The 12,231-nt window shown below is 36.2% G+C and overlaps 1 pseudogene; it reads right to left on the reverse strand.

The window, feature by feature from the left end:
• Positions 1-5,909: 5,909 nt before the first annotated feature.
• On the reverse strand, positions 5,910-6,837 carry LOC132008308 (olfactory receptor 4A47-like; annotated as a pseudogene).
• Positions 6,838-12,231: the final 5,394 nt, after the last annotated feature.

Here is a 12,231-nt window from a genome sequence, read left to right on the forward strand (position 1 = left end):
AAAGCCTTTAAATGCATTATAAGGTTAATCTTTTATTGATTCATTCAATTAAAAGATTGGGTAAAAGATTGTGGCAGGAGTACCTATTTGTGTCACAGACATTGTGATTTCCAAGTTGAACAAGTCAAGGTTTTCTATACTTTCTACACTACACTCAGTTTTCTACACTACACTCAAGGTTTTCTACATAACAGTATTCAGTGAAATAAGTGCCAATATAAAGAGAGTCACACAATGCAAGTTCAGTGGTAGGAATATATTAATCAAATGGCAAATAAAGAAGGCTTCCCAGAGGAAGCACTCCTTCCTGGGATTTAAAGAAGTGGAAGGACAAGAAGGCAAGGGATTCCATGCAAAGGTGCAGAGTTTATAAAGTCACAAAAGTGAAATACTCAAGATCCCTTTAAAGTAACTGATACACTTCAATTGAGTGGAGCAAATTAGGAATAGAAAGTCACTGCCCTGGATTGTCTCTTCCCTCACTGAGATTTCTTTCTTAGGGACCTTGGTTGAATATGCCCTCTTTCCTTGACCAGTAAACATGGAACCTTTCCAATGTTGGGTCTCTCCTTTAATTTTTAAACTTCATATATGCAGCATCTTCAACTCTGAACATCTCCAATTGGATACTAATTCAGAAATTATAAAACTAAATTTTTAATTTTCAGCCACAAATGTAGGTGTTTGCCATCTGACTAAATGGTCCCACCTTCCAAATCACTTCCCAGACAAGAAATATCACTGTGCCTTTCATGCCTTTCTTACTCTCATATCTCATATTGATACCTTTAACAAATCTTATTAGACCCATTTGAAATAGATCACAAAGTGGTTATTTCACTTCCCTCCCCACTTCTGGCCCACCACAGTAGACATCTGCATTGTCTCTTCCCTTTCATTCTGGCCTCCACCAATTTTTTTTCTCCTAACACAGCCCAAGAGGCCCTTTTTAAATCTGATAGTGATATGATCAGTCCACTGCTCACAATATCTACAGTGGCTTCTACTCACTCACTCACAATTTAATGAATCACATTTCATATTTACAGTAATAGAGAATATAATCCCCATTCCACGGTTGAACAAACTGAGACTCTGAACATCTATTTTTCCTAAGTTCACCTATTTTGAAGTGACAAAACTAGAATTGGAACCCAATTTTGTTTTATCTCAAAGTGATCTAACTTTTATATAATAAAGATACTCACACAATAGCAAAGCCTGGTTTCTGCTATTTACTGTGAATCTTACCTTTGGAAGACAAGTCCACACCCAAGGAACACTTTTTACTCATTCACAGGAACCTAGTCTTTCTGTCATCCAGTTTGACAAGAGTGGACAAAAAGCTGCATTGTTATTTGAGGACATATTTTATTTCATTCAATTTTCTGTCCATTCTCTCTGTGGAGTCCCCTGGTTATTCAGAAGGTTGTTTTTATTTATATTGTAGATTACTTCCTAAGAATTCCAGGTTCCACAGAGAAAAACAAAAATTTAGCACATTAGGATAATTTATCTAAAAGAAAAGGAAATCCTATCCTTACATAAAATGAGAGCAACCAGACATTTCCGAGGGAGATTTTTCTCAAGTAATTTCTTTCCTGTTAATTTCTGAATAGAAAATATCATTCCATTCTTTATTCATCTTCATTCTGTCTTTTGCTTAACTCAAATTGGCTTACCTGGTATTTTTAAGAAAGATTCTTGTGTTTTTCATTAGCTAATGCTTTAAACCTAACAGAAACCACCTCAAAAATGTGTATCAGTTTTTAGGATCAAGGAACACTGGACATATTATCCCTTCTGGCCACATTCCTCATTAAGTCCTAGAATTGGAAAGTGTCCAAGAGTGATCCTTCCTTAATTAAATTCACTGGGAATTTCCACACACACACACAAAAAAAAAAAAAAAAAAAAACTTTTAAAAATGTCTCTGTAAAGATACTAGGAGGCCAAATTACATAATTAGGATCAGAAAGATATAACATAAAATAATAGCTTTAGAACCATTGTAAGACTACTGCCAGTCAAGAATAAAATTTTAGCCTATTCAGGATGCATTAGGGAAAAACAATTTCATGTATTTCCCCACTTGTCATAGCAAGTTTTTCTTTCCTTTCATTTAATAGTAAATTTATCCTGCCTTAAAATGTGGTTAGATGTTCTAGATATATGTTTATATATAAAATAACTATTAAACTGTTAATTTATTTAATTCAAAGCACCAATCTACTGCCAGAAACCATGCTATGAATGGGGACACAGTAATTAAAGGAATAGTGGGGGAAATTATGCAAAAATTCCTTCCCGCATTGACCTTATATTTTTATAATAGAGTTAGACAGCAAATATGGGGACAATTTACTAAACTAAATATAATCTTCACCATGGCTAATAATACAGCAAACAAGGTAGCAGCAAAAGCAGAAAAAGGTGACCAGGGAAGGCCTTTCTTCAAAGGTAATGTTTAAGCTGAGATATAAAGCTAGTAGCTACCAACAGAAACACTATTTTAGGTAGCAAAATTAAGTAAACGTTCTAAGTAATGTGTTCTCACTTCATTGATGCCATGATCTATATGTAGAAAGGTTAAAATTTTCACAGGGATTTTTATTCCAGTGCTATTGTGAAATAGAGTGGTGAGCATGGACACGCTGATCTTTTTCCTGACTATGGTGGGAAAGTTCTCAACCTTTCCATGCTGAGTTTGATGTTAGTTGTGGCTTGGTAATATATGGCCATTATTATATTGAAGTACATTCCTTCTATACCAAATTTGTTGAGAAGTTTTGTTTTGCTTTTTTTTTTACATGAAAACATATTAAATTTCTTTGCCACCATTTAATAATCCAGAGAGTATTAAAAAAACAATTTCTATTACTAGAGCATCAAAAGAACAAAATACTTAAGAATAAGCTTAAACAAGGACCCAAAAGTCTTCTATGCTGAAAAACTGCACAGTGTTGTTGAAAGATATTCTAGAAGACACAAATAAAAGGGAGGAAAAATATTCATGAATTTATATGGTTCATGCTACTAGGTTTTCAGTGTTAGCTAAAGTGATCTATACATTCAAAGCAATTCCTACGAGGAATTTGAGAGGCAGGGCAAGGGTTCATGGGGGTAGGGAAAAAAAAAAATGAAACAAGATAGGATCAGGAGGGAGACAAACCATAAGAGACTCTTAATCTCAGGTAATAAACTGAAGGTTTATTTAGGGTGGCTGGGTTACGGCCATTGGGGTGGGAATGTTCTATGGTGAGTGCTGTGAATTGTGTAGACTGATGAATCACAGACCTGTACCCCTGAAGCAAATAATACATTACATGTTAATAAATAAATAAATAAAATCACATAAGAGAAAAGAAAAACAAACCATCAAGGAAACACCAACCTGAGATGCCTTTGTGGAAGAATTCCACCCAAGTTGCTGCTGTACAGATGTGATTAGTAACACATGTTTAAGTCTGGGGACTGATTTTGGCATTGACACTCTCTCAGGGTGGCGGCCATGTGAAAGCTACTTAATCCCCATGAATCTCCATCTGTACAACCATAAACTGGGTCCAAGTATAGTATCAACCTCATAGTGTCTATGAGGAACAAAATAAAAAATAAATGCTAGTGTAATTTTAGTCACAAATTTTCAAATAAAATATCACCCAATGCTACTTAAGCTGATTAAGAAAATGCATTATTTTAAAAAATCAGATTCCTAATTCTCTCCATAAAACATTTATTCAATTATTTACAATGTCTGTCTAACATAACTGCTAAGGATCTAGCAATGAATGTACATTCTAGTGGAACAATAGATAATGAAACAAAATTTTTTAAGTGAATTGGACAGTGTATTAGCTGGTCAAAGGGCTACCTTAGGTATAAAAGGATACAGTAAGTCTAACAGAGAGATGAGAAATGGTTAGGGGTAGGGAATGCTAAAGGGTGGTTTCATAAGTCTCCATTTATAAACTGATATCAAAACCTAAGAAGTTTTGCCCATAACCAGAACCCATAGGTTATTTTAATTTATGAATATCAAAGCATAAATTCTACAATAATCCCATGCAATAGAATCCTGCAATATAAATAATCACATTAATATATTTAAGAAAAATTAGTGTCAACAGCTCAATAACTGTTCAAAAAAGCACCATTCTTGACTTTTTGAAATATCACCAATAACTACAAACATCAACCTTTAAATACATTTGATCCAAGAATTCCACTTCTAAAAACTCATGCTTTAACAATTTCAAAATAACTTTTTTGTACTTATTGGCTATAACAAAATAAAATTGGGGAAAACATGGAAAGGACTAGGAACATGAATTTTGCTGTATCTTCAGAAAGAAGGTTTATGGACTTTGAGTAAGTTGAGAATGATTTACATCTATATAGACTAGTATGGAAAGATCTTCAGGAGACTGAGTCGTAAATGCAAAAGTTATACATGTAGACAAAAACACACATATATTTTATTACCAAAGATTACTAACTGAGCAATCTTAGAACAGAGACGCTGGTGAGGGATGGGTAAAAGTTTATTCTACAATGTTTCTCACTTTGTATGGGTTCAATTTTTAATATTTACTACAACCTATTATAATTCCTTTATTTAAAATTAAAATACACTAAGAATTCCATATATCATGCAAACAAAATAGAATAAAGAAAATAGTCTACAAAACATTCAGGATGCTAACTAGTGCCGTAAATAGAACAAAGATAAAACAGGAGTCTAAAGGGCTAGTTTCCAAAATATATAAAGAACTTATAAAACCTAACACCCCTCAAAACACAAATGCCCTGTTTTAAGATGGGCAAACTACATAAATGAACATTTCTCTAAAAAAAAATACAGATGTCCAGCATGAAAAGATGTTCACCATCACTTACCTTCAGGGAAATGCAAGTCAAAACTACAAATTAGATATCACCTCACACCTGTTGGAGTAGCTAAAATCAAAAATACAAGAAACACACGTTGGCAAGGATGTAGAGAAATAGGAATACTTGTGTACTGTTGCTGGGAAAGCAAACTGCCACAGCCTTTTGGGAAACAGTATGGTGGTCCCTCAAAAACATATAAATAGAATTAGCCAACAATCTAACAATAGCACTAGTAGGCATTTACCCAAAGAATACACACTAATTTAAAAGGATAAATCCACCCCGACATTTGTACCAGCTTTCTTTAAAATAGCTAGATTATGAAAGCTTCCAAGTGTGTGTGTGTGTGTTACTCCAACATTAAAAAAACAAAACAAAAAAAAAAAGGGGGGGGGAATTGGAAGGGGAGGTGAACCATGAGAGATTATGGACGCTGAAAAACAATCTGAGGGTTTTGAAGGGGTGGGGGGTGGGAGGTCGGGGTACTAGGTGGTGGTATTATAGAGGGCACGGATTGCATGGAACACTGGGTGTGGTGAAAAAATAATGAATACTGTTATGCTGGAAATATATAAAAAATAAATTTTAAAAAAAGGGAAATCTTGCCATTTGCAACATGGTTGGAACTAATGAGTATAATTCCAAGCAAAATAAGTCAGTCAGAGAAAGACAAATACCATATGACTTCACTCCTATGAAATTTAAGAAACAATTAATTAAAATTAAGGTAACTATAAAAATTCATCAATATCCAGCACTAATGAAGAGTAAGCATTTACTCATGATGACCACTATGTATAGAATTGTTAAAACATGCTACTGTGTATATGACAATAGCAAAACACTGTATATTAATTTTACCAGAATGAAAAAATTAAAAATAAATAAACTATAACATTGCATTGACCACTTCATTACAAATTATTCACTCAGACTATAAAGGCATTTAAAGTAAAATGGATCTGAACATTTGAGGTGGTTGGCTCTAATGATAAACTATAATCTTGATGATGCATTTATTTGCTATTTGATATGACATTTCTCTTACAGAGCTTCTTCATGGCATTTGTCATCTCAGAATTTCTCAGAGTGTAGATCAGTGGGTTTAACATGGGGTTATGACTATATAAAACACAGTCCATGATTTGTCAACAGGGAAGGTCTTAGCAGGTCCTGCATAAATGGAAATGCATGGAACAAAGAAGAAGACCACCATAGTGATGTGGGAAACAGAGGTCTCGAGGGCTTTCCACTTCCCTTCTGAATTAATGTTCTTAAGAGAGTACAGGATGACACCATAGGAGATAAGCAAGTGCACAAACGCAATACTGCAGATCACTCCACCATTGTCCACCACTACCAGGCCGGCCACATATGTATCAGTACAGGCTAGTTTCAGTAAGGGGTACATGTCACAGAAAAAATGATCAATGACATTGGGGCCACAGAATGGGAGCCCAAAAACAGTGCTAACCTGAATTACTGAATGCAGAAAACCTCCCACCCTGGACACTACCAGCAGCACAACACACACCCATTGCCTCACACTCACCAGATAATGCAAGGGCTTACAGATGGCCACATAGTGGCCATAGGCCATCACTAGCAGAAGAAAGACCTCTGAGCCACCAAAAAGGTGATCTATAAAGAGCTGGGTCATACAAGATTGAAAGGATATGGTACTTTTCCCAATGAAAACCTCTGAAATCAATTTGGGGGAAATACAAGAGGAATAAATGACATCCATAAAGGTAAGTTAGCAAGAAAGAAGTACATAGGTGAGCCCAGGATCTTACTGACTCTTAAAGTTACCACAATGAGCAAATTGCCCACCACTGTGAAAATATAAAAGACTAAGAACATAACAAAAAGGATCTTCTGTTCCTTTGGATCCTGGGTGAGGCCCAAGGGGGCAAAGTAAGTTACAATTTTTGGTGGTTCCATCTAGTCTGCATAGGAGATGACTTCTCATGTTAGAAGCAGGCTGGTCTACAAAACAAGGGAGAAAACTTTTAAATACATTTAAGCCTAATTTTATATTGATTCATTCAATTAAAGAATGTGGGAGGAGTACCTGTGTTTTGTTTTTTGTTTTTTTGGTTTTTTTTATTTTATTTTGTTTTTCATTTTATTTTATCTTATTTCTTTTCAGTGTTCCTGAATTCATTATTTATGCACCACACCCAGTGCTCCATGCAATATGTGCCTTCCCTAATATCCACCAATAGAAGTACCTGTTTTTGTCCGATGTTTCATAGAGGGGATTCCCAAATTGAATAAGCCATGGTTTCCTACTTTCAGTGATAGCATACATAGTAATACCAATAGCATACATAGTAATCACCAATGTTACAAGTGTCATTACAAAAACAGTTAAAAATGTAAAGTTCAGAGGTAGGAATATGCCAAACAAAAACATCAGAGAAGTCTCCCCAGAGGAAGAAATGCTCCCACTGAGTTTTAAAAGAAAAAGTGGAAAGACAAGAAAAAAGTACAAGGGAATGCCATGAAAAGGTCCACAGTTTATAAAGTCACAAAAAGGAAATACTTGAGACTGATTAAAGGTAGCTGCCAGGTTTCAAACTGAGTGGCTCAAATTAGGAATGAAAGATCACCCCCCTGGATTGTCTTCCTTCACTGAGACTTCTTTCTTGGGATCTCTGGCTGAATATGCCTCCTTTTTCTGACCAAAAATGTGGAACCTTTCCAATGTTGGGCCTTTCCCTTAATTTTTAAATTTCACATATGCAACATCTCTAACTCTGAACATTTCCAATTCAATATTCCATCAATTTATTCTCATAAAGCAGCTCAAATGATCTGTTTATAAGGATGATTTGAATCACTCCACTGCTTACAATGCCTAGAGTGGATTCTAATCACACACTCACACCTTAATGAATCACATTTCATATTTATAGTAAGAAGAACTGTAATCTTCATTTCATAGTTGAACAAACTGAGGCTCAGAGCATCTAATTCTTTTTCCCAGGTCACCAATTTTTAAGTGATTAAACTGGAATAGAAATCTAAGTTTCTCTTATTTCAAAGTAATTTAACTTTTATATGATTAAAAAAAAATGCACACATGTAGTAGCCTAATTCCCAAGATTTACTGTTAGTCTTACCTTGTGACGGTATGTCCACAAGCTGAAGGAAGACTTTTTACTCATTCCTGGGACTGGAATTTTTCCTTTATCCAGTATGATAAGAGAAAGCAAAAAGTTGCATTACTATCTCACAGTATATTTTATTTCATTTGGTTATTAATTCATTTTCCTCTTGGGGTACATTTTATTTCATTTGGTTATCAGCCCATTTCCCCCCGATTATTCAGGACATTGCTTTTATTTGCATTGTAGATTATGTAAAAAGAATTCCATGGTCCACACAGAAAAGAAGACTTTACTACCTTAGGATAATTTATCAAAAAGACAAGTAATCTAATTATACATAAGAAGATAGCAACCAGCCATTTCCAAGGAGATTGTTCTCAGGTAACTTCTTTCCTACTAACTTCAAAATAGAAAAATGATTTTCAATTGGTTCATTCTCTCATTCTATCCTATCGGTATGACCACATCAGTTGAGTTGAAAATTTGAGAAGAGATATTCTTGTGCTTTTTTGGGAGGTGTGCTTTCGGCCTAGCAAAAGCCTCCTAAAAATTTATCAGCTTACCCTTTAAGAGGGTAACATCTTCTTCCCAATAGGGAAAGAGATCATGAGACATTTCATCCCATCTGACCACATATGTCATTAAGTCAGAGTTGGAAAGTGTCCCAAGGCTGATTCTTGCTTAATTAAACTCACTGAAAATTTCTACAGATATTTTTTTAAAACATCTATATAATAGTACTACCAGAACAAATCACATAATTAAGGTCTAATGGATGTGGCATGAAAAAAAAAAAATAGGTTTGGAGCAATTATGATACAATTGCCAGGCATGAATAAAATACCAGCCAAAGCATTTTATTCCAATGAAAATTAATTCATCATGCATTTCCCCACTTGTCATAGCAAGGTCTCCTTTCGTTTTACTTAACACTCATTTTATTATCAACATTAAGGTGTGAATAGATATCTTAAATATTTATTTACCAATATAGATGTAATAAGTATTAAATTATTAATTATTGTTTTTATATTAAAGCACATATTTAATGTCAGGAACCATGCTATGAGTGAGGGCACAACAATTAATAAACAGGGGATAAAACACATGTAAAGTTCTTTCTTCATGGACTTTATTTCTCATATAGTCACAGAAAAAATAAGAGAACAATTTAGTAAAATAAGTATAGTCATCTTCAGATGACTGTTAAGAACTAACCTAATTAGTAGAAATTAGGTTAGTAGAATTATTAGAAATACATGGACTAATATATTATTTGTCTTAAATATATTATAAATAAAACTCAGTAAAGTTAGGAAACTACAATGTCCTTTCCTTAGAGTATTAGGATACTATTCATGTCCTGGACATTAACCTTCTCATTGCCTATTAAGATAATTGCTGGAATACAATTTCCTGAAAGACCATGATCAAGTTATCTCTCAGGTAGTACAAATCTTTACCTGGTCAGTCATTCAATATGTATCCCTAGTAGTGCAACTTCTGAGTCATAGAGTAGCTCTATTTTTAACTTTTTGAGGAAACTCCATACTGTTTTCCAGAGTGCCTGTACCAGCTTGCATTCCCACCAGCTTGGTAAGCGGATTTCCTTTTCTCCATATCCTCACTAATGTTTGTTTTTTCTGACATGTGCTACTAGGTATTTACCCAAAAGATACAAACATAGTGATCCAAAAGGGCACACGGACCCCAACGTTTATAGCAGCAATGTCCACCATAGCCAAAGCATGGGAAAAACCCAGATTTCCAATGATAGATGAATAGGTACAGGAGATGTGGTATATAAATAAATGGAATATTATGCAGCCATCAAAATGAAATCTTGCCATTTGCCATGATGTAGATGGAACTAGAGGGTATTATGCTAAGCAAAATGAGTAAGTCAGAGAAAGATAATTACCATATTATTTCACTCATATTGAATCTAAGAAACAAAATAGAGGATTATAGGGGAAAGGAGGGGAAATAAGATAAGATGAAATCAGAGGGAGGAGGAGTCAAGGTGGTGGAGAAGTAGCAGGCTGAGACTACTTCAGCTAGCAGAAGATCAGCTAGATAGCTTATCTAAAGATTGCAAACACCTGCAAATCCATCGGCAGATCGAAGAGAAGAACAGCAATTCTAGAAACAGAAAAACAAGCATTTTCTGAAAGGTAGGACTGGCGGAGAAGTGAATCCAAAGTGACAGGAAGATAGACCCCGAGGGGAGGGGCCAGCTCCTGACAAGCGGCGGAGAAATGAACACAAAATCAGGACTTTTATTTATTTATTTATTTATTTTTAAAGATTTTATTTATTTATTTGACAGAGAGAGATCACAGTTAGGCAGAGAGGCAGGCAGAGAGAGAGAGAGAGAGAAGCAGTCTCCCTGCTGAGCAGAGAGCCCGATGTGGGACTCGATCCCAGGACCCTGAGATCATGACCTGAGCCGAAGGCAGCGGCTTAACCCACTGAGCCACCCAGGCGCCCAAAATCAGGACTTTTAAAGGTCTGTTCTGCTAAGGGACATTGCTCCAGAGGCTAAACGGGGGCGAAGCCAATGCGGGGGCAGCATGGCCTCAGGTCCCGCAGGGTCACAGAAGGATTGGGGGTGTCTGAGTGTCGAGCACGGGAAAGCTGGCTACAGAGACAGAGCCGACAGTAAGATCACAGCTCGGGGTTACCTTGAACCAGCCGCAGGCTCGGTGAGCTCGGAGCGCGGCTGGAGCTCAGGCAGACAGGAGTTACTGGGCGCTGTTCTCTGAGGGTGCACTGAGGAGTGGGGCCCCGGGCTCTCGGCTCCTCCAGGCCGGAGTCCAGGAGGCCCCCATTTGTATTCCGGTCATCTGGAGCTCTACGGAAGGTGCTCAGGGAACAAAAGCTCCTGAAAGCAAACCCGAGCGGATTACTCAGCCCGGCCCCTGAAGGGCGGTGCAATGCCGCCTGGGGCAAAGACACTTGAAAATCCCTACACCAGGCCCCTCCCCCAGAAGATCAACAAGAAATCCAGCCAAGACCAAGTTCACCTAACAAGGAGGTGTGGTTTCAATACCAAGGAGAGCAGCAGAATTCCAGAGGTGGAGAAAGCAAACCACGGAACACATGGCTTACTCCCTGTGATTTTTTAGTCTTGCAGTTAATTTAATTTTTTCCTTTTCATTTCTTTTCTCTTTTTCTGCTAAAATTTTTTTAACTTTTACCCTTTCCTTTTTTAACATTTTAACTAGTTTATCTAATATATATATTTTTTTCTTTTTTACACTTTCTTTATTCATTTTCTTTTTTAATTCTTTTCTTTTTTTCTTTTCTTTTTTTCTTTTCATTCTTTCTTTCTTTTTGAAGCTCTTTTAAAACCCCTTTCTCCCCCCTCACAATTTAGGATCTCTTCTGATTTGGTTAAGCATATTTTCCTGGGGTTGTTGTCACCCTTTTAGTATTTTACTTGCTCCTTCATATACTCTTATCTGGACAAAATGACAAGGTGGAAAAATATACCACAAAACAAAAAAAGAACAAAAGGCAGTACCAAAGGCTAGGGACCTAATCAATACAGACATTGGTAATATGTCAGATCTAGAGTTCAGAATGATAATGCTCAAGGTTCGAGCCGGGCTCGAAAAGGAATGAAAGATATTAGAGAAACCCTCTTGGGAGATATAAAAGCCCTTTCTGGAGAAATACAAGAACTAAAATCGCACAAAGTTGAAATTAAAAAAAAGCTATTAATGGGGTACAATCAAAAATGGAGGCTCTCACTGCTAGGATAAATGAGGCAGAAGAAAGAATTAGTGATATAGAAGACCAAATGACAGAGAATAAAGAAGCTGAGCAAAAGAGGGACAAACAGCTACTGGACCACGAGGGGAGAATTCGAGAGATAAGTGACACCATAAGACGAAACAACATTAGAATAATTGGGATTCCAGAAGAAGAAGAAAGAGAGAGGGGAGCAGAAGGTATACAGGAAAGAAATATTGGGGAGAATTTCCCCAATATGGCAAAGGGAACGAGATTCAAAGTTCAGGAGGTTCAGAGAATGCCCCTCAAAATCAATAAGAATAGGCCCACACCCCGTCACCTAATAGTAAAATTTACAAGTCTTAGTGACAAAGAGAAAATCCTGAAAGCAGCCCGGGATAAGAAGTCTGTTACATACAATGGTAAAAATATTAGATTGGCAGCTGACTTATCCACAGAGACCTGGAAGGCCAGAAAGAGCTGG

Source organism: Mustela nigripes, unplaced genomic scaffold (genome assembly GCF_022355385.1).
Source record: "Mustela nigripes isolate SB6536 unplaced genomic scaffold, MUSNIG.SB6536 HiC_scaffold_77, whole genome shotgun sequence".
Lineage (NCBI taxonomy): Eukaryota > Metazoa > Chordata > Mammalia > Carnivora > Mustelidae > Mustela > Mustela nigripes.